The 24,301-nt window shown below is 38.3% G+C and overlaps 1 long non-coding RNA gene across 2 annotated transcripts in view; it reads left to right on the top strand.

The window, feature by feature from the left end:
• The window catches only part of LOC139076119 (uncharacterized), a 48,125-nt gene that overhangs the window by 6,874 nt on the left and 16,950 nt on the right, over positions 1-24,301 (top strand). For both annotated transcript variants that reach the window (XR_011527398.1, XR_011527397.1), the window contains exon 2: positions 4,938-5,042. This is a non-coding gene — a long non-coding RNA (uncharacterized lncRNA). The remainder of the gene's footprint in view (positions 1-4,937; positions 5,043-24,301) is intronic.

The following is a 24,301-nucleotide window of genomic DNA, read 5'->3' as shown; positions in this document are numbered from 1 at the left end:
AGTGCAGAGAGAGTTAGCGCAGCATCTGGCAATAGTGAGAACTTAATAAATGGAAGCTATTCTGATGACAGTTATTATAGCAGTGGGATTTCAATACCTGCTGGGTAACTGAATGGATCCATGAGTCATCTCTACGGAGGCAGTGAGGTGATAATTGAAATGAGGAAGAAATGAGCTCATCCAGGGGAAGAGGGCAGAGAAGAGCTGAGGACTGAAATTTGGAGGATGGATAACCGTATGCCCTAATGCACACCTGGATGGTGTTCAACGTGGAAGTGACTGTTCTCATAAGCTGCAGCAGAAACAAATGTTTCCTCTAGGGCTGGTGGAGAGACTTTTGGATTCTGCTCCCAACTCTTTAAAACCATTTCTCCTACTTTGCTTCAAAGCCTTGTCTTCCCTTTCAAAACATTTATAAAATGGCAAATCTTACCGCCAAAGAGTCCACTGAAGTTGAGTTGCAAACATAACCGCTTCTGTCTGGCAAAGATTAATGATGTTTCTCATATGGATAGTTCTGATTAATTGCTGTTGAAACTCTTGAGCTGAACGTCAAAGCTGGAGAACGAACTCTTAAATGTACTCAAAAGACAAGAGGTCTGTGTATCCTTGAACGTAATCCAATCAAAGAGATTGCAAAGGAAAACACAAGAGACAGTATTAAATTCATGGTGACATGAAAAATCCTTGTTCCGTTTGTGAAAAAACCACCAGGTCATCACTCTCTAAGTGAATGTCCTTTGATATTGACCTGCCTGAAATACAAAAAAAAGTCTTTCTAAAACATGACTCTTGACTTCACTTGCTCAAAATAAATCAGTTCTTGTAATCCTGGTTTGCAAGTCCTGATGCTCAAAGTCATATTAAAAGAACCAAATAAGAAAATTCAGTAAAAAAAATTGCAGCACTCAATTGCCTATAATGCGGATTGTTAGGTAAGGGTTGGTATCATCTGTTGGCAAACTGTCATCCTATTGAGACTAAGACTTCAGTCTTATTAAAGTTGTCCCAAAGGAACAACAGGGTCTTATCCCTGGACACTGGCACCTGAGTATTATTGGATGGTAATATCATAACCAGGCAAAATTAACCCAAATCAACTGTTCATAAAGCTCGAATGGGACTAAGTTGAATGATGTTACGAGCATGTTACTTTAAAAACATCTACCAGCATCACTGGTTCTTTCATCCTAACTAACTACTATGCCAGTTAAAGTTACCAATGATAAGGAGTAGGCTAAGTTTTTTCTTATTGGGCTAGTGATGAATATTCAATGTTAAATGCTACCCACAGATTCTTCCTATCCCTCGTCATCCTTCCCAATGTTAGGTAAAATGGGGTTTGTCCTGTGCCAGAATCACCTAGGATTCTGGTGAAAAATGTAAATTTCTGGGCTCCATACCAGAAATAGTGAATTAGAATCTGTGGGAGGTAGGGACAAGAATCCGCATTTTAAACAAAGTCCTCTGTTGGTGCGCAGGCATACAAAGTTTGAAATCATTGGGTAGGGCACAAAGACGTACTTGACTTCAAGCTCTGCCTCTAAATAGCTGTGTGAACTTGGACAAATCACTTAATGTTTCAGAGTCTCATTTTGCTCCTGAATAAAATGGGGATATTAACACCAATCTTGTTTACAACAAAGAGGTGTGCAAGTTGAAATGAGGTTACAGATGTGAGACTGCTTTGTAAACTACGAAGTGTGGTGTATGTGTAGGATACTGTTGTTGTCATGGTTGTTGTGTAGCCTTCCCCTCCTCCTCATCCATTCAGTTGGCTTGTGATACCATGGGCAGCAATTACATGCAAAACATGGACAGAGAATTGCAGAGGTGTTTGATATCTTGACTCTAGAAGTCTGTTTTAAGCTCGTAATTGTAGATTACTAAAAGGGATGCATCTGTCTTCAACCCTTTCAATGAATGTTGACTTACAAAATTTTCCTTTGTGATGAAGTCCATGTTTTGAATCTGCTCTATTTATTCATCTACTATGTGGAAAATGAGGTATAAGACCTCAGATGAAAACTAATCTGCTCTCAGCCAGCCATGATGAATTACAGTCAATAGCAATAGCTCTTTTAAAAACAGGAAAATACATCTGCTTTATGTACACATAGCTTAGAACTGACAAATACAATGAATATTTCTTGATTTTAAACCGTATTGATTGGTAAACACATTTGGTTCAATAAAATCTCTTAGGGAAAAATATATTCCTGGAAAACTCTATATGTTTTACATAGATGTATCTTGATTTTTAAAACTCTCAACAAAATGGGTATAGAGGGAACACACCTCAACATAATAAAGGCCATATATGACAAGCCCACAACTAGCATCATACTCAACAGTAAACAACTAAAAGCTTTTCCTCTAAGATTAGGAATAAGATAAGGAGGCTCATTCTCACCACTCTTATTTAACATAGTACTGGAAGTCCTAGCCAGAGCAATTAGGCAAGAAAAAGAAATAAAAGGTATCTAAATCAGAACAGAAGAAGTAAAACTGTCTTTATTTGCAGATGACATGATATCAACATAGAAAACCCTAAAGACTTGACCAAAAAACTGCTAGAACTAATAAATAAATTCAGTAAAGTTGCAGGAGACAAAACCAGTAAAGAAAATCACTTGTATTTCTCTAAACTAATAACAAAGTATCAGAAAGAAATTAAGAAAACCATCCCATTTAAAATTGCATCAAAAAGAATAAAATATTTATGAATAAATTGAACTAAAAAGATGAAAGACCTGTACACTGAAAACTATAAAGCACTCATGAAAAGAATTGAAGAAAACAAAAATGAATGGAAAGATAGTTCATGCTCATGGTTTGGAAGAATTAATATTATTGAAATGTCCATATTACCCAAATTACCCATATTACCCAAAGATCTACAGATTCAACATAATCCCTATCAAAATTCCAAAGGCACTTTTCACAGAAATCAAAAAAACAATCCTAAAATTTGTGTGGAACTATAAAATATCCTGAATAGCCAAAGAAATCTTGAGAAAGAAGAACAAAGCTAGAGGTATCACACTCCCTGATTTCAAATTATATCACTAAGCTATGGTAACCAAAACAGTATTATATTGGCATAAAAACAGACATCTAGATGAATGGAACAGAATAGACAGAAGAGCCCAGAAATAAACCCAGAAGTATATGGTCAATTAATTTATGACAAAGGAGACAAGAATATACCACAGGGAAAGGACAGTCTCTTCAACAAGTGGTGTTGTGAAAACTGGAAATCCATATGCAAAAGAATGAAACTGGATAACAATCTTATACTAACCACAAAATCAACTCAAAATGGACTAAAGATTTGAGTGTAAGACCTGAAACCATAAAGCTCCTAGAGGAAAATGTATAGGATACACTCCTTGATATTGGTCTTGGCAATGCTTTTTCGGATTTGACACCAAAAGCAAAAATGGACAAGTAGGACTATAGCAAACTAAAACGCTTCTGTACACCAAAGAAAACCATCAACAAAATGAAAAGGCATCTTATGGAATGGGGGAAAATATTTGCAAATCATATATCTGATAAAGGGTTAATATCTAAAATATATTTAAAAACTCATACAACTCAATAGAAAAAAAACCTCAAACAATCAAAATAAAAAATGAGCAGAGGATCTAACTAGACATTTTTCCAAAGAAGACATACAGATGGCCAACAGGTACATGAAAAGCTGCTCAACATCACTAATCATCAGGGAAATGCAAATGAAAACCACCATGAGATATTTCACATTAGAATGGCTATTATCAAAAAGACAAGAGATAAAAAGTCTTGGTGAGGATGTGGAGAAAAGGGAACCCTTGTGCACTGTTGGTGGGAATGTAAATTGGTGCAACCACAATGGAAAACAGTATGGAGGCTCCACAAAAAATTAAAAATAGAACTACTGTATGGTCCAGCTATTCCATTTTTGGATACTTATCCTAAGGAAATGAAATCACTATCATGAAAAGATATTTGCACCCCCATGTATATTGCAGCACTATTCGCAATAGCCAAGACATGGAAACAACCTAAATGTCCATCAATGGAAGAATGGATAAAGAAAGGTGATATATATATATATATATATATATATATATATATATATATGTAATGGAATATTATTCAGCCATAACGAAGAATGAAATCCTGCCATTTGCAGCAACACACATGGACCTTGAGGGCGTTATGCTAAGTGGAATAAATCAAACAGAGAAACACAAATACTGTGTGATATCACTCATATGTGGGATCAGGGAAAAAAAAATTAAACTCACAGATACAGAGAACAGATTAGTTGTTGCCAGAGGTGGGTGTTGGGGGTGGGCAAAATATGTCAAGGTGGTCAAAAGGTACATACTCCCAGTTATAAGATAAATAAGTCCGGGATGTAATGTACAGCATGGTGACTATAGTTAATAATACTGTATCATATATTTGGAAGCTGCTAAGAGAGTAAATCTTAAAAGTTCTTATCACAAGAAAAAAAATCTGTAGCTATATTTGGTGGTAGATGGTAACTAAACACATTATAGTGATCATTTCACAATATGTAAGTATCTCAAATCATTATGTTGTACTCCTAAAACGAATCCAATGTTATATGTTTATTATATCTGAATTAAAAAAAATAAAGAAGGAAAGAAAAAAATGATTTAGCTAAAAAAAAGAAGAAATGAGGAGGAAATGTGATATAGATATAACCAGATTATAATCTAAAAAGAAAAAGAGGAATAAGAAACAGTGTCAAGTTATTCTCAGCCTTAGAGAAGAAGCAAATTAATCAGATCATCTCATATAAACTGAGATAGTTTCCAAATAGTGGTTGGAAGGTGATATAACATATATATTGATTGGGAAATACCATGTACGTGGTAGATTGTAGTATTTTTTGAAATATTCACTGTTTCTCCTTCTAGACCCATTGCTCTCAGGCCACCCCCTATGACCTGTCCTTGCTGGAGAATACTTGTGACCTTGCTGATATCAGCCTTGGCCATGGGACTCGCTTTGGCCAAAGAAATGTGAGTAGAAGTGACCTGTGCTATTTTGGAGCAGTAGCTTTAAAATTTATTGTCTTGTCCTGCAATTATTCTTATCCTACTGCCACGAGAGGGGACCAGCTTCAGAGAAGGGATATTCCTTCAGCTGGGATCACAAATGAAGACAACATGGAGGAGAGCTGATGTTGACTGCCATTCCCATCTCACAGGAGTGAGACATAAGCCTTTATTTTTCGGAACCATTAAGACTTTGGTGTTCTTACTGTAGCAGAACCTAGTCAGACCTAACTCATGCAGTGTGCTTATTCTATTCCCCTCTCTCCTGTTTCATCTTCAATCCACACTTATATAATACTGATAGGAAAGTTTGGCCAAAAGATTAGCTAGTTTGATGCCTCTGACCATGACATTTATCACTGAGTGGCTGGGAAACAGGAACCCTCTTTCATGTGTTCAGTATAAAAACATGTCTCTAACAGGCTGAAATAAATGGAACCCATCAGGTGGATGGTGGATCAGGACTGTGAATTCACGCTTTGGCAGAAAGGAATAAAAGTATACATTAGCTATGGCAGGCTTTGTGGTATATTTATGATAGATCCTGATATTTTCTGTTGGCTTTGTTTGTGTTTTGGTATACCGAACTATATTTTATTTTTCTCTTTATTGGCTTTTAATTATCCATTCTTACGTAATTCTTTCAGTGGTTATAGTTCAATAGGCCTTGTTGATTTATGACAGTCTATCTCAAATTAGTACTTTTACCACTTCCCAAATTATGTAAGAAATTTAAGAGTTTAATTTCTTTTATCTTTCTCCTGCCTTTTGTGCTATGGATGGTGTGTATTTTACATCATACCTCACGAGCTACACAAGCTGCTATCAGTATTAATGTTGTAACAGTCAATATTCTTTGAGATTTAGCCCTTTTTTCCCTGTGTGGTGAGCTTCATTCCTCTTGCAGTTCCGTGCTTTTATCTGGAACTAGTCTCTTCAGCCAAAGAACTTCCTTTATAATTTCTTGAAGTGGAAGTCGGCTGGTGACAAATTCTCAGAGGTTTTGTCTAAAAATGTTTGGATTTCATATTAGTATCTGAGAATATTTTTCTTAGATATAGAAATCTAATTTGATTTTTCTTTCTTTCAGCATTTGAAAGATGTCATTCCATTTTCTTCTAGGTTCTATGGTTTCTGTTGAAAATCCAGCTCTTAAGCTTATGGCTTCTCCTTCAAAAATAGCGAGTCTTTTTTCTCTGGATGATTTTAAGATTTTCTCTCTTCCTTTGGTTTTCTAAAGTTTGACGTCAGTTTGTCCTGGTGTTATTTTCTTTATTTATCCTTCAAGGGTGTCACAGAGCTGATGGAATCTGTGAATTGATGTCTTTAATATAATGTCAGTATAAACACTTTGTAACCGTCTCTGAGACTAACGCTCCCATGAAAACCCTAAGCCAATCTCAAAAATTGAGAATTAGAAAAGAAAAAAATGGATAAGCTGAGATTTAATCAAAAGCCGAAAACTTATGCTATTCAAAGGACACCTTGAAAACACAAAAAGGGAAACCTCAGACTGGGATAAAATATTCCCAATACAAGTATCTGACAAAAGACTCAACCCAGGATGTATAAAGAACTCGTACAACTCAACAGTAAGAAGATAGAAAACCCAGCTTAAGGGGCCAGCCCAGTGGCGCAGCAGTTAAGTTCACACGTTCCGCTTCGGTGGCCCGGGGTCCGCTGGTTCAGATCCCGGGTGCAGACCTATGCACCGCTTGTCAAACCATGCTGTGGCAGGCATCCCACACATAAAGCAGAGGAAGAAGTGCACGGATGTTAGCTCAGGGCCAGTCTTCCTCAAAAAAACAAAACAAAACCCAGCTTAAAAAAACGAGGAGAGATTTTGAACAGATATATAAATGACTAATAAGCACATTATAAAGTGCCCTACATTATTGTTCATCATTGGAAACGTAAGTTAAAACAACAATGGGATATTACAACATGTTCACTAGAACGGCTAAAATTAAAAGTCTAATGCCACAGAATGTTGGTGATGAGCCTTTCGGACTTGCATACACGGTTGGTGGGAGTGTAAAGTAGTACCCCACCTTGGTAGTTTATCATAGATATAAACCAAGAACGTGAGGATGTTATGAGATATTGGTAGAGGTTTAGGAAAAATCTAACGTGATTCTTTTAAAAATGGTATATCTCATTCTCATTTATTCTCTGTACACGGCTGTGTGTATTGTTTCCTGTTTGGGGCCATTATGTAGGAAGCTGCTATGAACATGCATGCACAAGTTTTGTGTCGACATATGATGAGGATATTGAAAAATGGAAACTCTCATAGATTGTAGGTGGGAATATGATCGTGCAATCACAGTGATGAGCAATATTTCTAAAAATTGAACAAGTGAAAGAATTGCAGGGAGTACCTAAAAAACTGACTAGTACTCTTTCCTTTGAAGTTTGAGGTTTGAGGTAGCCTTGGAGAAAAACTCAGAAAGCAGCGTCTCCCTTCTCTTTGCAAATGCCATCTAGAGAGATAAAGATATTTAACAGCTGCTCTGGCCGGGTCACTGTCTACTCAGAACTGGTGGCGGGCCTGGAGGCCTTCTACTGTGCCAGGTGCACTGTGCCCTAGCCTGCTGGATCACAAGGGGTCCAAGCACTCCAAGAGGTCCTGAGAAAGGGGCCAATGGCAGTAGTTCAACTAACCAGTATGAAAGCAATTTTGTATTTTAAGAAGTGGTACAATACAACAATACAACTTACATTTAATAAGTGGTACCAGTACTTCCTGGCTTAATATCAGCCCTGGAAACCTCCTTCTAGTATATTTGAGGGTGTGAGGAAAAAAGCATTCATCTGAGGTTTGTCCTGAGCTTTACTCTCAATTCTTCCTGGGCCTCTGTGTTTTTCATTCTCATTGGATACTACTTACTCAAGACTATGTTCATAGTAGATAGTACTTCAGTGATATCGGATGACCTTCTGTCATTCATAGCTAGGAACCTAAAAATTGACCGTTAGATATTTCTGTCTTTGAAGGGCCTCCAACTACCATCATGGCCTCCACTGCGTGCCCACACCAGCTGTCATGTTGCCCATCCACCATCTTTACCCGTTACTTACGCACCATGCTTTATACGCTGTTCTGCTTGCATTAACTCCCAAATTCTTGCTTTTTTGAGAAGAAAAGTTTAGTTCTCTTTGTCTCACCTTTCCACCGTCCCAGCCATGAACTTCAATCATTAATACATCTACTCACTCAAGAAATATTTGGGCCCCTTCTAAGAACCTGGCACTATGGAAAAATGAGCAAAACTGTGCTGGGTCATTACTCTGATGGAGTTCATAGCCTTATTAGGGAAACAAATGTTAAAGAGACAATTACACTAGAAATGCCAGATTGAAACTATGTGAAATATGGGGGCAAGAGAGCAAGGACAGAATATAATAGGGAGATGGGGACGTGAGGGTGGGGAGCGACAGAGCGGCTTCCCAGATGAAGTGTTGATCACCCTGAGATCTGAAGAATGAGTGGGAGGTGGTCTTAGCTGGAACCCAAGCTTACTGACACTCCCTTAGTAGGCATAAGAGGCTGCAGATGGAGTAAATTGAAATCTTTCTTTATACACATAGCCAAAATACCTTAATATATGAAACCAGTGTCTAAGATGAGCCAGCCTTATTTTGGACTCCACACTAAGTGAGGTTCTTCTGAATTAATGATGATCGCTATTTCTGGCTTCATTGTTCCTCTGTGGGAGTTAAAGACTTATTGAGGAGACACAGACACTCATAAATGAACAAAGCAATTTAGCTCTATAGCCTGGGGATGTTATTGTCAAAATGCACTTAAAAAAAATTTAAGAGCAGCTTTCTTCCTCTTCCGTTGTATGATGGTGCTCCATTCTCCCAAGCCCTAACCCAACACACCACTCAAGCTTCTGAAACAGCTTAGTTCCTCTGGTCTTAAAATAAAAGAACTGAAGGGGGTGGGGGGCAAAGGACTTGAAAATTCTCTAGTAGGCTAAAATAATCTACTTATTAAGGAATATATTGGTATACATTTACATTATTTTTTTTAAAGGTAATGTATGTATAGGTTAGAGAAAACATAGTCAACAAAAATCGTTGCTGAACGTTTGGGAATTCCTAATGCGTTTGGAGTTTTTGGGTAATATGAAAACAGGAAATGAGTTGACCATTTGTGATGATGTCAGTGGGTTAATGGTTAACCTGACTACATAATTAATTTTAAGGTGACACTTCTAACTGCCTTCCAGATCAACCAGGTTATCCTCTCAGAGTTGACCTAGATTGGTGGGGCAGACGGAGCCCTCATTCACTTTTAGAGGTTCTTAAATCTTTAATTGCTTCCTGTCACATACTCTGGACCTTGACTTATTTCTCACTGTGCCATGTTTTACTCTGGGTGCTTATGAGATGCCAGAGGTTAAGCCTCAGTGGTACCCCTCAATGAGACCAGCCATTATGCAGGATACCGTACAGCCATAGCTTAATATGTGACCAGATTTCATTAAGATAAAATGGAAACAAGATTTTACACTTAAATATTGTGGAAATAAAGACCACCCAAACGAGAACAAGCAAAAGCTATCTATTCAGAGCTTACTAAAGCAAGAGAGTCAGCCCCCATCCCTTGTGTTTTGGCAGACTCAAAGGCAGGCAGAGGAAGGGGAAGTTTAGTAGAGGAAAGGAAGGCTTCAGGTGTACCCTGATTGGAGGCTGGTGGTGTGGAGAAGCTGTCGGTGAGCTAACCAGAAGATGGGCATCCTATCTGATTGCTTAAGGTGCACATTTAGCTTTTTCTGATTGTTCCAAAGTTGGAAGCAGGGATAAAAATTAGGGAAACTGTCAGTAAAAGCAAATAATAATAACAAGAATCAAGTCTTGACCATTTTAGGCCAACATTATAGGGGTTATTGTTTGGCTTCCTGGATTGTTACTGGAGATAGAAGTCTGACTTACAGATAGCCAGCTGATTTCCTGGGCTGGTTGCTGCAGATTGTGAGTTGGAGTTTTATTTTTATACATGGCCTGGCCAATCTATGTTTGTATATTCCATATCTCAGTATATTTACTGTGCTCTGTTGGTTTTATGAGTTTTGCAGTTCAGATACTTGAAGTGTGCGTGTGCTTTCTTTACACAATCCAAACACTGAGATTGGCTGTACCTCTGGCTTTTGAAAGTTTCCTGATACCTTATCATACAATTTAGGATATTTTAAGAGGTAGGATAAGAAAGTTTTCATTTTTATGGGGCCAGCCCCATGGCCGAGTGGTTAAGTTCTTGCCCTCTGCTTTGGCGGCCCAAGGTTTCACTAGTTCAGATCCTGGGCATGGACCTAACACCACTCATCGAGTCATGCTGAGGTGGCATCCCACATAGCAGAACTAGAAGGACCTACAGCTAGGATATACAACTACGTGCTGCAGGGGTTTGGGGGAGAACAAAAAGGAGATTGGTAACAGATGTTAATGCAGGGCCAATCTAAAAAAGAAAAATGTTTGCACTACAAAACCCAATTATTTAATCATATCTGGGCACCGGTAGGCAAAGCTAATTAAAATACAGCAGGATATAGTAGAATGGGAGAGACTGAAACCCTGATACTAAACTGAGCGCTGGGTGGACCAGGCTCTGCCAGGGGATCCAACTTTGATAAAGATCTGGGATGAAATCTAGTCTTAGAAGCAGAGAAAAAAAAAAATCAATGCTTACATTTATTAACTATTGTTAAATATGCTTTTACTTTATGCTAAGTGCTATATTAAGCATTTTTCTTTCACTCTTTTGTGTATTCCTTATTAAAATCCTATAAAGTCAGTTTTTAGACTATCCCTTTTTATAGATGAGAAAATTAAGGCTGAGAAAAATTAAGTATTTTGCCCAAGTCCCTACAGCCAATGTGGAGTAGAGCGGTACTGGAGACCAGCAGGCCCAGGCAGACTCCAGATCAAATTCAGGTTCCACCCCTTTCCCCTGCCTCCTTAGCTCCTGCTCCCAGTGGCCCATCTCACAGCCTAGAGCTGTAGGAGTTTCTTGGTTGGCAGGCAGCCCTCTTGGGTTCCTTAACAGCAAAGTGGCTCAAATTGTGGGGACTAAATAATCATGTCATCTTTACCCAAATTTCTTCTCCCTTGAGCAGAAAGAACAGAAAGAAACTTCAAGTGCATTGCCTATGCAAACATCATACCGGAGTAAGAAATTCCAGTCTCCCCCTCATTTCACGCATTCCTTCTCTCTATGAGTGGATGTGTCAAAATTTCCTTTCTCACTTGCATGTGAGTAGAGTGTGAAGTTCCGAGGGAGAAGAATGCAGAAAGGGACTGGAGCATTGGGGAAAGTCTTTGGCATCTGAATTTGACTTTCTCTCCACCCCTTTCCTATTATGACTTTGTTAAATTAACATCTGTTAAGTGGAGCACAGGGTGCTGGATGGTGAGCCATGGTTCAACAACAGACCACAAGAGAAATTAAAATAGAGAAGTTTATTACTCACAGGTCCTGGATGAAGTACACAGCATGCCTCAAGGGGCTAAATGAGGAGATCAAGGCAGAGTACAAAGAGAGAGCCAGAAAGAGGCAGGAGCTGGGGCACATGCCTTTATTTGGATCCGTGGGTGGAGTGACCTAGGGCTCCTAGGCTGGGGCCGGATTGGTCAATTCAAACCAAAAGAGCAGGGTTTTGGTAAGCCCCGCGAAAGTCTCATCTAAGTGGTGCCTAAGGCACACAGGTGCTGGGAGGCAGAGGAGATTGCTGATTGCAAGGGCTGTTGGAGAAGTCATATCAGGAATTTACATTTGCTTGTTACTCTGCAGGCTGCTAACTAGGACACGGGCTTACATGAGGAGGCTAATGTCAGTTTAAGGTCTCTGCAGGCCACTTGGCCAAACAAAACAGATACTGAGGCCACAATAGCATGTAGTAGCTTAGCTAAACTCCACATTTACCCCCTTTAGTAATCAGTTTATGTAAACGGAAACTAGCCAGTTGAGTTGGTTGACTGTGGTAGGGACTTTTCAGGCAACTGTTGGAAAGTCTGAGCTGCAAGTTGTTGTCCCACACTGTTGATAGCTCTCTTTAGATCGTGCAGTACTTAGAGTCTGTTTTCAACTGTTGAATTTTAATAAAATGATAAAATAAAGTTGAGCACATAGAGGTGTTTAGGGGTGGGCAGAGAAGAATGCTATCCTCTTTAATTTGGGAGCCTCAGTAATGAGACGATACCTGCACCAAGTCTTTATGAAGTGTACTTAAACAGCAAAAGGAGATTGGAGAAAAGCATGTGCATTGTGAAGAAGGGAATGACCAAAGCATGGAGGACTGAATAAGGAGAGGGATCATCCAGGTGAGAGGATTATAAGCAATCTGGTGTTACTAGAGTCAAAAGCTGGAAGTGGATGGTAATATCAGACTAGAGCTCCTTAAACACCCTATACTTAAATTCAGGATTATTTGTAAGGAAGAAGGGATGTTGAGAATGCAAGGAAAATCAAATGATCCCAAGCACTGTCAAAGGCAGCTGCAGAGATCAGCATTAAAACGCCAGGCTTCTCAGTGGCCATCAGCACTCTACCTAAACTAGCAAACATTCCTCTAGGCAAACTTCTTAAGAGGAGGGCACATTCTTAAATAAAAACATATTTCCAAGTGCTTCATCAAAATCAATGATCACTATCTTCCAAGCTGTTTAAGAGACTCATCAACAAATATAATGATTCCATACAGAAATTTTTTTGTCTTTGTAAACTCAGATTTTTTTGTTTTTGTCCTTTGATCATAAGTGAAGACTGTAACCACGCCTGGTACATTCAACTAGTACCAAGGACAATGCCTGGAACATTGGACACTGGGAAAAAGTTTTAAAAATGTCGAATGAGTAAATAATGATCTTTTTACTTCTCCAAAGGAAAAATTCTTGATGATGTCATTTGATTAATGAAATTACTTAAAAAAAACTAACATGATATATTTATCAGGAATATTTTATCCCAGTCTGTGGCTTCTTTTCATTTTTTTCAAAGATCTTTTGAAGCTCAGAAGTTTTAAAATTTTGATTATAGCCCAATTAATCAACGTTTTTCTTTTATAATTCTCAAATTTTGAGATTGACTTATGGTTTTGAAGGTGGAGGGTAGTCTCAGAGACAGTTGCAAAGTGTTTACCTTAACCTTCTAGGGCCTCAAATTTTAGGCATTGAAGTGAATGCTTCTACTTCCAGGCAGGATGTAGTCACTCAAAGCAGGCCAACACTCCCACTGCAAGAACTAACGAAGACAGGTAAGGTACCAAAGACATATATTTGAAGATCTAGGGGAGCCATAGAAATAACAAGGACGAGAGAAGCTGGAGCTCAGAGTAGGGTGGAGGGAACTTCAAATGGGAGCTGAGAATCACCAGTCCTTTTTTTCTCCTGGGGTATTTGCCGATTTAGGCAGCAGTCAGGCTAATGCTTTATCCAAACAGAGAAACTCTAGTTGAGGAAAGAGCAGACTTGAAGATCTAGTACTTGTGGGTACTTGATCCTGGCTGATGAGTTGGAAACTTGAGAAGGCCCGAATGGGGTTGGTTTTCCCCACAAGACAGACAGTGAGTTCTGGGGTGTACATGGGAAGCTGGGAGACTGCACAAAAGGATCCTAAAGTCAGAGTGAAACTTATAGTAATCTTGAAGACAAGTTGGAGAAACGGGGCTTTCTTGAAACACACAACCACTTTCTTTTTGTCAAAATTTGCAAGTTTTGAATCTTTAGAGATAGAATGTTAAAGAGCTGAGCGCAAAACTCCCAAAGAGCAGGATTGAATCTCCTGCCATTTTTTTAGGCCTAAAAAGTCAGGCTTGCAAATAAACATCAGAAAGGCCATGCCCTAGGAACAAGGATGAAGCAGCAGAGGATCAGATCTTACTGAGAATGCCGTTACAGTAGTGAAGTCATGGAAACAACCTAAGTATCCACCGATGGATGAATGGATAAAGAAGTTGTGGTATATATATTCAATGGAATATTATTCAGTCATAAAAAATGAGGACATTATTCCACTTGCGACAACATGGATGGACCTTGAAGGCATTATGCTAAGTGAAATAAGTCAGAGAAAAACAAATACTGTGTAATGTCACTGATTTGTGAAATCTAAAACAAAAACAAAAACAAAAAACTCATAGAAAATGAGATCAGACTTGTGGTTACCAGAGGCAGAGGATGGGAGGAGGGAGAATTGAAGGAAGATGGTCAAAAGGTACAAACTTCCAGTTATAAAATAAATAAATACTAGGGATGTAATGTACAACATGATAGCTATAGCTAACACTGCTGCATCGTGTATAGAAAAGTTGTTAAGAGAGTAAATCTTGAGTTATTACCACAAGGAAAATTTTTTTTCCTTTTTTCTTTTCTTTTTATTGTATCTATATGAGAAGATGGATGCTAACTAAATCTATTGTAGTAATCATTTCACAATATATGTAAATCAAATCATCATGCTGTATGCTTTAAATTTATACAGTGATGTATATCAATTATTTCTCATGAATTTGGAAAATGTAAGTTGTAACAAATTTGCCAAAGTACAAAAATTAAGTTAATATTTTCCCATGTCCATATCCTCTTTCCTTCTTCCTTTTACATAAGTTGATGGATAATTTATATACAAGAAATCAATCTCAAATGTAAAAAATAAAATAAAATATCAGAATAGTTTGTAATGTTTATCAATATGAAATATTTAGTAGAAATGTAAAAGCATATGTGGATAGGAGAATTCACAGGGAGGGCTCAATTATATCCTGTTTAATTCTTTAAGATAATGAACAAGTGAAATAGCTTGACAATGTTGACCAGTGGACATACGGGCATTCCTTATAATTTTGTTTATTCTTACCTGTATGTTTGAAATATCTCACAATATCATGTAAAAATAATCAAGGATCTTTAGTGCTTGGAGGAAATTAAACATGTGTTTCCAGGGATTTCTTTTCTTTTTTTTAAATTTCTGATGGTGGTAGGGAATGTGTGATTTAGCACTTTTCCAGTTATTTTTAATGCCATCCTGAGCTCAGAGCACCGCCTGTTCAGTGGAGCTATCCATACAAGTGGATTTGGCTGCACAAGTAGAAAATTGTATTTCTGTTTCCACTTGATCTAGAAAGTCAGCAGAACTTGTGAAATGCTCAGCTGACAAGAAAAAAACTCTACTCAAAGACTCCCCTTGAAAACTTAGGGTTTTATTTATTTATTTATTTACATCATTCCTAAATTGAGTTGCTTTTTCCTTTGGCATCTTTGTTCTGGAAGGAAATTACTTCTCTTAGTACTGGGTGACATTTCTGCCAAGTTTATCAGCCAACGCCCTCTTTGCTCAGAAACTTTTAGGTATTGCAAGAAAAGAAAGCTGCTTGCTGGGTGTCATCATAAAACTTATTTTCAGATGTGCTCTTTCCAGATGCCTAAACTTAATCTGACTGCATGGGATTGTTTCGCGTGATGGACGGCCCCCTCTAACAGCTGCAGGCTGCGAGGATTATCTGAAGTTATGGGCAACGCCAAACCCCACACAGAAAAATGAGTAACTTGTATTCATGAAAGTGGTTTTACTTCTTGCACAAATGGCCAACAATCTGTTATGTTAAAGGGTGTTGTGTATAGACTCATCAAGGGGAGAAGGTCATTTAAAAGAAAAAGAAAGCCATCAACTTGGAAATACGAGTATGGGGGAGGAGCAAGGATGGAAAGACATTAGTAGCAGCTTTTGAATTTACATTCCATGCTAACGACTTCTGTAATGCCCCTTTTATCAACAGGGTTTCCAAAATTTAAATTATTACTTTTCAAAGTTTTAAGTAAAAAGGTAGCTAGAATACCTGTTTGTTTTAAATGGGCAGAGAGAAATTTTATTATTCATTTCTGATTACTCAGTGACTGAGATTAGATGAAGATTTTAATGATCTAAAAGAGGAAATTAGATTCGATTACGCTGCATTTATCATGCCTCTCAGCAAAAACAGACCGAGGCCCTTCCTTTTTCTTTCCTCATCTTTTTCTTTGCCTGGGAAGAACATTTTATAGTAAAAATTTATGAGTAAAGACATAAAGCTGCAACCTAAGCAGATGATGTGGTAGTTTGACCTTAACTTTCATTTTAAATCAAGTTCAGATCACTTGAATGCCAAAAAATAGTAAATTGCAACTTTTTCCCCCTGCTCTTTATACTGAGTCACACATATATCTCTAAATACTATCATTTCCTTGGGACACAAGGACAATTCTGTACTTGCTATTTCCTTCTTGACTTGGGATCGAAATGGATAGCATTCTTTGTTACTATGGGAAGATCAACCCAAAATGTCATCAGAAATCTGTTAGAGGCACTCTTTACTTCATGGGGCCAGCGAAACTCTTCTTCCCATTACCAATAACTAGTTGGACAATAAACACAGGGAAAAGAACCAGTGGACTTTATCAAACCAAAGATAGACATTATCAAAAGTAACAATGGGCCCTTTAAATGATGCCTTCAACTGATGATACCGTATGTGGCAAAGATGAAGGAAAAAGAGCCCGTTTAATCACTGCTAAAAGACACAAAGTTACCAATTAGAAAATTTGCTACAGGAACTTGAATGGTGCCTGTGTAAGTAAGGGGCCCCGAAGTTTAAGCTTCATAGGACATCACCTTCTGCTCAAAAGCCTTAAAATGTGGATACCCTTTGGCCCAGCAAACTAATTCTCAATAGTATTAAAAATAACTATTCTAATAAATGTGCAAAGCTACACATTCAAAGATCACTCACAGCCTTGATTATGATATTGCAAGGTTTGGACCAACCTGAATATCTACCAATAGAAGATGGATTAAATAAATTATTACACAGCCATTCCAATAGAATGTCATAGTTACGAAAATGATAATGCAGATCTATACTTTAATAAGGTCCATTATGAACTGCTAAGCGCATAAAAACTAGGTTACCAAATATAAAGTATGAAAATACGTAAAATGTGATTCTATTTTGTAAATATTTATCCTCTGTGCAAGATGATGGGAAGAATAGATTTTGACTTAAATAGTTCAGAGGAGAAACAGTCTAAGTAACTGAACAAAATCTGTGCAGGATTAGATATCCATGAAAGAATCTTGACTAGCACTTCACACCAAACATAAAAATTAATTCTAGATTGATTTGGGATCTAAATGTCAAAGATAAAACAATTAAGCTTTTAGAAAAAAAATAGGAGAAGTTCTTCTTGACCTGGAGTAGGTAAAAATTTCTTAAGCAGACACAAAAAGTGCTTTTATAAAAGAAAAAAGATAATTTGCATTACATTTAAAGAACTTATATTCATAAAAGAAATACCATTGAGAGAGTGAAAACACAAGCCACAAAGTGGAGGAAGATATTCACAGAACCTAAATAAGAGAAAGGACTGGGAACCAGAGCATACAAAGACACTCAAGAAATCAACAAAGGAAAAAGCAGATGACATAACAGAAAACTGGGCAAAAGACTTGAACAGGTAGTTGACAAAAAAAATAGAGATACCCAAGCATAAGAAAAGATGCTCAGCTTCAATAGTCATCAAGGAAATGCAATTAAATGCTAATGAGATGTTGTTTCACACAACCAGAATGGCTAAATTAAAAAGAGAGATAATACTAAATATTGGTAAGGATATGGAACAACTGGAACTTTCATGTAGGAGTGCAAATAAGTACAATCACTTTGGAAATTCTTTGTCAATATTTACTAAAGCTAAACATAAGCCTACCCTATGACCTAATGATTCACTTCTATGTATGCAACCCCACAAAATGCATAAACTTGTTCATCGAAAGGCTTGTGCTAAATGTTCATAGTGGCACTGTTCATAACAGTCCCTAACTGGAAGCAATCCCAATGTCCATTCATAGTAGAATGGATAGTGCCATAGCTGTACAATGGAATCCTAGAAAGCAATGAGAATAAATAGAGTAATGACATGGGAAAATCTCAACACAATGTTGAGCAAAAGAAGCCAGACACCAAAGAACACAAATTGTATGAGTCTGTTTATGAAGAGCTCAGAAAGAGGTGAAAGAAATCTCTGGTTTTAGAAGTCACAGATTCCCTGTTGGAGGACAGTCACTCCCTGAATAAGCTTGAGTAGACATTCTGGTGCTGGTCATGTCTTATTTCTTGATCTGCGTGCTGGTTACATGGGTATATCCACCTTGTTAAAAAGAAATTGAGCCCTATCCTTACACTGTGTGCACTTTTCTGGTATATAGGCTATAGCTCTATAGAATGCGTATTTTAAAAAGGGGTTGTAAGGCCTTGAGATGCTACATTAACATACTGTTTCCACAACTCTAGTATTGTTAGTCTTGAAATAGCAGATGATATAGCTTACATGTTAAGATCAATTAATTCAAAGAAAGTAAATACAGCTCTTAAAAGAACAGAGAAAAATGTTTCTAATGACTCAGTTCTTTCTATTGAGGCGTTTGTCTACAGTGAGATCTAATATGTGTTCTCATTCTTGCTTTTGTCAATTGGAACCTCATTTGAATGTTTTCCACCTTTCCATTTTATTTTTTTCCCCATAGATCTTCTCTCTTTTCAATGAAATATTTGACTACATTTAAGATGACTTCATAAGTTGGGGACTATCACAGGACAAAGAATTACTAAAGAAATAGAGATTGATGGATCTTACCACATTCTGAATTTCTGACATTTCTAGGTTTCTTTGCAATTTTTAAGGGTGATGTCTTACATCAGAGAGGCAGTGCCTGAAACCAGATACTCTATTCAACGATTAGCTGCATTAATTATTAGCTTGTGCCAAGATACCAGTGGGCACCAGAGGAGCCAGCATGGTCCATCCCATCAGGGGTCCAAGTGGGGAGGAGTCTGAGAAAGCAATTAGGCAGCAGATAATTTTACCCAGTGGAGAGGGCCAAAGACCTCTAATAATACGACATATAAAAACAAAACTGCAGACAGGGGTCTGCGGTTTGCCAAAATGAATAAATAATATTATATTTCCAAAAATGACTGGTCAAATCTAACCTCGTGGAGAAACTGCTGGTGCTGATGCACAGACATTTCAAGTCATCTATTCTTCCTTCTGCAACATCCTCGGCTGCGAGCCATCAGGAAGGAGGCTGGTCATTCAAACTAATGTGTTTTTGGAGTAGCCGATTGGAAATATCTAGCTGGGTTAATGGTCCATAAGGAATAAATTGGTAGTTCAGGAGTCTGCTGATCTGACAAATACTTTAAGGCAAAGACTTCTCTTTTTGATAGGAATTATTATACTAGAAGGAAAAAAAAAAACTTCAAGTAAACACAGACTCATGCCAAAGTTATTTTTTAAGGCTCAGCAAATAATTCCTTCACTTCGCTGTATCTCATGGTCCTTGGTACACAAGATTGTAACACACAGGGGTGTCTTTAGATCCTTCTAGATTCAGATATATGGCCATGCCACGAGGGTAATTACAATAACTATTTTTAAAAGCATCTCCTATGGTCCAGGTTCCTTATACATAGATGTCATTTAGTTTTCAAACAACCCTGAAACTAACAACAGTAGTAAGAGAAGCTTTAAAAAGATCGCTCCCCATGCTGAGTGCTTGTGACATGCCAGACACTGCACTGGGATATAATTTAATATACTCTCAAGGTGTGATATATGTTTTTAAGAAAAGAATATGTTGGAATCCTATCATTAATGTGTTCAACTGCCATGAATTAAACCCCAGTCCCTTGGCAAAGTGAGAGAGGGAGAAAGGGAAGCCCAAGGAAGGAGAGGAGAAAATGACTCTTCAAAGTGACTTTGCTCTCTGTTCTCCAGAAGGATCTTCTGTTCAGGACTTGGTGTGAAGAGGAAGGTGTAGACCTGCCATTTCTTCCACCAGTCTGTTTCTTTGTTCCTCTCAGCGGGTGGGAATCACACCGGGGTGAGGACAAGTCAGGCATTTAAAGATGCGTTTTTTTTCCCCCACACACATGACCGCTAAAAGCAAAAAGTCTTAATTTACAACTGAAGAAGTACAAACCTTTAAACGATGGGCACTTGAAATGATGTTCATTTTCGAGAGTAATTTTAAATACCGTTGATTTTAGTGTTATGGTCTGACTTCAAAACCTTCCCTTCACTCTCACCCCACCCCCATCCACCCGTACTCTCTTAGCATGAAGACACTACTCCACTTGCTGTACTGAGTATAAATGCCCAAGTTGAGAAAATTACTCAGTGGCGGCATCGAGACGCTAACAAAATCCATTGGCTTCAAACCCGGCATGTTCCACTCACTGCATCTCTAATATGAGGTCCTCCTTTGGTGGCGCCGTAATTGTGGGCCTGAGGGCAGTGGTTCTCTCACTTAGTGCACACCCAGGGCCTTGTTAAGGAGGCATATATCTGATTCAGCTCTGGGGGCAGGGGTTGGAGGGGGGTGCTCAGCTAAGTGGTGCGTGGGATAAAATGGCTATACGTTGAGGAACATGGAACTGAAGACTCCAGAAGAAATTTTCTTAAACTGAAAAAAAAGTATCTCATCATCTAAGAAACACAGAATTATGATTTTTCCTACCCCCCTCCTGGGAGGATGTCTGAACAGAATCTCTGTCTTGCAGTCTGCTTTTCCCAGCAGACTTAAAGCAAACTTTCTTCCCGTTAATCTAGTGATACTATAATTTTATGATGCTGTCATTAAGGCACTGTTGCTAAGGAAAAGTTACTTGTGAATTTGTTAAACCCTCCTTCATTAAAAAGATGTGAACCCAGGCATTAACCACAGGAGGCATGTCTGTTTTTCACCTTTTCTTTACTGTAATACACTGAGAGGCATTTAAAGATGGTGGATGGATTGAAGCTTGAGTTGGGCAGCATGAGTTGTGTCTCTGAACCGGCCTCTAGAAGATGTGTGACCCAGAGAAGTTATTCTACCTCTCTCTGCAGCTTATTTTTGTATCACTCCAATCTCTGCCTCTGTCTGAAAATGGCTTTCTCTTCTTCTCTCTGGGTATCTCTAGTAAGGACATTTTCTATTGTATTTAGAGCCTGCTGGGATAATCTAGGATGATTTCATCTTAAGATCCTTAGCTTAACTTATAATTGCAAAGATCTTTTTTCCAAATAAGTTCACATTCACAGGTTCTGGACATTAGGATGTGAACACATTTTTTGGGGGACTACCTTTCAACTCACTATGCACCCTATTTTGTAATAGGGTCTTGTGTTTTTAAAACAAATAACTTTCATATACACTGTCTCACTTAAAATTTTAATTATCACAGCATCCCTGTGAATGAGGATGATGCCAGTAATCCAGTGAAGACTATGAAACTACTATGAGAGAGGGGGAGAGAAGGAAGAAGAGAAGAGAGAGTTCATATATGGGGATATTGAGAAAAATTTTCCTAGAACAAGGAAAAGCCTAAAATGAACTTGAAGGATGGGTGGAATTTTCAACCTTAGGTTTCTTTTCTATTTAACAGGGATAATTGGGGGCCAGCCCCATGGCCGAGTAGTTGTTTGTGCACTCCGCTTCGGCGGCCCAGGGTTTCACTGGTTCAGATCCTGGGTGTGGACCTAGCACTGCTCGTCCAGCCATGCTGAGGTGGCGTCCCACAGCACAACCAGAAGGATCTACAACTAGAATACACAACTATGTGCTGGGGACTTTGGGGAGAAGAAGAAGAAAAAAAAAGATTGGCACCAAATGTTAGCTCAGGTGTCAGTCTAAAAAAAAAAAAAAACAGTGATAATTCACATTATAGGCTTACTCTGAGAATTGAGAGACAGAATCAATGTAAAGCAATTAATACATAGCCTGTCATATAGTAAGCATTTAATACCTATTTATAATAATTATTATTAAATGTTGCTTTTTCAAGACCTGCCAAATAAATTATCCAAATTGCTAATAACATTCCTTTTCCTGTGCAGAATGTTGTACCCATTATACTTTAAAATGTTTTCCTCTCTTTACTTAACATACAAACCAATTTTGATAAATTCTTCTGAAAGGTGTCAATTATTTCACAAGATAAACAGAGATGACATTTATCCTGGAATATTCTGCCACCTGCAGGTAACCAGGGGCTACTACAATTCTCACAAAAACTAGCTGCATCCGTTAAGGTTAAATAAATGGGTTTCGACGCGGGGGGCCTTTGCTCAGAATATAAGAGGGCTCAGAATATAAGAGGACTTGTTACCTTCTTGTTAATATATTATTCTCAGCATATTTTAGTAAAAAACACTCCTTTAGGTAAGATATTAAAAGAATATTAAAAGATATTTATGGTTCAGTTCCATGCTCCTGATTTTTGAATTTCAGAAAAGACACACAAGTTCAGCCGTTAATAGATTCTTGGATCATCTAAATAATTGGTTCCTAACGTTTTATTCCTGGATCAGCAGCAGCACCTGGGACCTTGTTAGTAATGCAAAAACGTGGGCTCCACCTCAGACTTAGGAGGCAGAAACTCTGGGGGTGGGGTTGGGGGATGGAGATGGGGCGGTGCGAGGCTTGCCAGGTGGTTCTGCTGTGTGCTAAAGTCTGAGAACTGGGGATCTGGATGCTCGGAAGTGGGGTTTCTATAGAGTGGGTGGAATGGGGGACGAGGTAAAGCCGGGGTGCTTACAGAAGGGAAGAGAGAAGGAAAAAGCAGTGAGAAAAACCTGACTCCACTGTGTGGCTTCATAAATGGGCAAACAGAAGATAGTTATTTCTGATAAAAATAGATCTCATGGAGTGGCAACAATATGACTTCAGTATTTCTTTTTTCTGGCTAGGGAGTTATAATTTTTCTATCAAGGCTTTAAAAGAAAGGAAACATTGGCTTAGATTTTCTTATATTTTCTCTTACTTTAAAATCACTTATGAGATTAAACTAAATCCCTTAAATAACTAAAACTTTATTCACACACGTAGCTAAAACCCAAACTGCAAATCCTTTAGAGTTAAAAAGACAAATTATTCCACCTTGCCTCATTTAAAATCAGTGAAAAGTAATAATAAAAAGTAGGTCATTATTATCAAATATCCTAACATACACTAGGATGTGAGACCTTATTTGCAAATGCAGATTTGAAATCAAGTCACGTCCTTTGATTATGTCGGGATCTCAGGATTTTTTCATACCACAAAGTGATAAATTTGAGCTTTTAAGTCTCTTTAGCTAAAAAGCATCATGGGGAGGGTGAAAAGGCTGTGAGTATACGCGGAGAGCTAGTGAAAGAAACATGAAGCGTCGTGGTAGAGAAAGAAAACAGAGCATCAGAAGAACATTTCTCCTACCTGGTGGCAGCACCTGTGGGGTCAAGGATGACAGAACTCCATTCAGTTACACTGACTTGGTTCCTCCCAAGAAGGCAGGAGAGGACTGTGGAAGAGGAAGTTGGGGCTCTGAAGTCAGATTGCTCAGGCTGGAGCCCCATCTTCACCACTGACTGCGGCCCGAGGGACTCAAGCACCCTTAACCTCCCTTAACCTCTGCTTCTCGCCCGTAAAAAGTGGATAACCTAAACTTACCTCCTGAGGAGGAGGCAGTGAAGCTTCTCAAACTGGTTCTGGAGCTGGCACTGGGTCTCAAACTTGGCCGCACATTGGAGTTGCCTGGAGACCTTTAAAAACGACTACAATGAGGTGTTACAAGGAAAATGCTTAGTGTAATGCGTGCCCTATAATAGGAGTGTGAGCCTATTAGCAATTATTACTGCTGCCTGTAAGGTGTTATGGTCATTGGTGACCGCAAGCCAGGGTGCACGTTAAAATCACCTGGAAAACATTGACACCTAGGGCCTGTTTGAGGCATTTGGATGTATCTGATCTGGGTTGGGGGCATGAACATTTTTCGAGCTCCCTCAGTGACTCTAATGTGGAGCCAAGGTGGAGAATAGAATTGCTGTGCCAGCTATTGAAAGATGAATAAATTAGGAGTCTTCCCTTTAATATGTCCACGGTCTCATAAGGGAGACAAACAAAACTGAAACGGATCATGATAACACTAGGCTAAGACTTGAGTGCTTAACTATATGCTACATATCACATCTCTTTATGAAATCATATTCTAGACATCACTTCTCTTTATGATATATTTTAGATATCTCATCTCTTTATGATAACACCATAAGATGGGCACTACTGTTATCACCAATACAAAAACAAAGATAATTTACCCACTACTTTTTAAGAAGCCGAAGAGTCCCTTGTTTCATGGAAATGGGAGGTGAGTTTGGGATTGCGT

This window comes from Equus przewalskii, chromosome 15 (genome assembly GCF_037783145.1).
Source record: "Equus przewalskii isolate Varuska chromosome 15, EquPr2, whole genome shotgun sequence".
In the NCBI taxonomy this organism is placed as follows: Eukaryota; Metazoa; Chordata; class Mammalia; order Perissodactyla; family Equidae; genus Equus; species Equus przewalskii.
This window is presented reverse-complemented; position numbering and strand designations above follow the sequence as displayed.